The sequence below is a fragment of the Chinchilla lanigera genome, unplaced genomic scaffold, assembly GCF_000276665.1.
Source record: "Chinchilla lanigera isolate Chin_1 unplaced genomic scaffold, ChiLan1.0 scaffold00013, whole genome shotgun sequence".
Classification (NCBI taxonomy): Eukaryota; Metazoa; Chordata; class Mammalia; order Rodentia; family Chinchillidae; genus Chinchilla; species Chinchilla lanigera.
This window is the reverse complement of record NW_004955414.1, coordinates 23,601,895-23,604,034: the sequence shown is the minus strand read 5'-3', so window position 1 is coordinate 23,604,034 and position 2,140 is coordinate 23,601,895. Positions and strand designations below refer to the sequence as shown.

General features: G+C 37.3%; 1 pseudogene; it reads left to right on the top strand.

The window, feature by feature from the left end:
- Nucleotides 1–2,140, top strand: part of LOC102017228 — a 16,445-nt pseudogene that overhangs the window by 637 nt on the left and 13,668 nt on the right.

Here is a 2,140-nt window from a genome sequence, read left to right as displayed (position 1 = left end):
GCACAAGGGCACACATATTCCTTTGGTGGGTGGACTGACCAGAACCCACAGACCCAGGACAGCAGAGTAATCAGTGAGACCAAAAACGTGGAAGTGTCTGAAGCAGCAGCAAGGAGAGAGCAGTTGAGATCTGGAGACTCCACCAACAGGAGACCAGCCTCAGTCCCCACACCCAGAGGCTGAGATCATTCCATACCAAACACAAAACCCCACGGAAAACTTGGCTGGAGTAACAGCACATTTCCAGGATCTGATATGGACATTATCACAGGACTGTAAACAATTGATGCATTTTACTACTTTTATTCCCCTTTGTTTGTCTGACTGGCTATCCCTTTCTTGTCTGGTTGGAAGTCATCTTGTTTTGTCTTATATTTTGTGGTTATTTTTGGTTTTGAATTTTTTTCTTTTCTCTCCTCTCTTTCTTGGGTCTACTCTTTTTCCTTCTTTTCTTCCCTTCTTTTCCATTCTCATCCTCTTTCTTCTTCTTTTTACTGTTTAGGTTTCTTATCTATCTTTTGCTTCTTATCTTTTTCCATTTTCTTCTATTGATCTTTCTTTCAACTCAACTAATTTTTGAATTTAAACTTTCAAGTAAGTAAATATCTTCTCTTTCCTTTCTGATTGCTCCTATGCATTCTACTTAATTCTTTCCTCCTGTGTCCTCTAGTTTCCCAAAATTTGGATGATCATCCTTTGTCCTCCAGCCTTGACTTTATAATATTTGTCCTCAATCGTCACTTTATCCTCTCCTGTACCTATCCTAACTCCTGCAGCCCACATAAAAGAGGATAATCACTCCACTAAGAGGAAAATTACTGCATACAAGTACATAGTTTTTGTTTATTTGTTTTGTTTTGTTTTCTGGTACCAGGGATCGAACTCATGACCTTGCGCTTGCCAGGCAGGCACGGTGCCGCTGAGCTAAATCCCCAGCCCCCATACAAGCACACTGTATATGTTTGATTTTCCTATATAACTTTAGAGTTTGCTCCTGTGGTTGGAGGCAGCAGGTTAATGGGGACCATAGTTTGTCAGTAGTTAATCTGTACGTGAAATAATTTTTATTACTAACTGTACTGCTTTACCCAGAATGTCATACATGTTATAACAATTTTCTCCCCTGTATGATAATGCTGCGATTGTATGGGGTCATAATCACTACTACAACCCAGTACCAAAGATTAGGTGCTGTGCCAAATAGTAACTTTGAATCCTTTACAAATTGGGAAGGTAAACTCTTGGGAAGGCTCTAAAGAACCACATGCATGTAGACAACATCCCTGAAGAACAGACATCTAGGGAAGCCTCAAATTAGTGACAAAGCTATCAAAAGAAATTGGCAGGGATCAACATAACAAAATAATATAAATAAAGGTAATACACTAGATTAACTGAAGCAAAAATAAAAATCACATGGTCACCTCAAAAGATGCAGAAAAATATATTTGACAAAGTCCAACACCCATGCATGATACAAATGCTACAGAAAATTGGAATAGATGGTCTTCGTCTTAAACTGATAAAAGCCAACTATGACAAACCAATGGCCAACATCATACTAAATAGAAAAAAAACTGAAAATTTTCTCTCTAAAATCAGGAAGAAGACAGGAATATCCATTATCAGTACTCCTCTTCAATGCAGTTCTGAAAACATTAGCCTGAGAAATAAGACAAGCAAAAGAAAAAAGAGTAAAGATAGGAAAGGAAGAAGTTAAAGTCTCATTGTTTGCAGATGACATGATACTCTACATAGAAGACCCCAAATCCTGAGCTAAAAGACATGTAGATTTAGTAATCAAATTCACTATCATACCTGGATACAAAGTTAACGCTCCCAAATCAATAGCATGCCTGTATGCAAAGAACAAAGTCACTGAGAGAGAAATTAGGGAAAAAACTCCTTTCTTAGCAGTATTGAAAAGAAATGAAGTACTTATGTATCAATCAAACAAAAGAAGTAAAAGATCTATACATTGAAGGCTGCAGCAGTCTGAGAAAGGACATTGAAAAGGATATCAAAAAATGAAAAGATATCCCTTGTTCATGGATAGGAAGAACCAACATTGTGAAAATGGCCATACTCCCAAAATTGTTGTACAAATTTAATGCAATCCCAATCAAAATACCATTAGCAT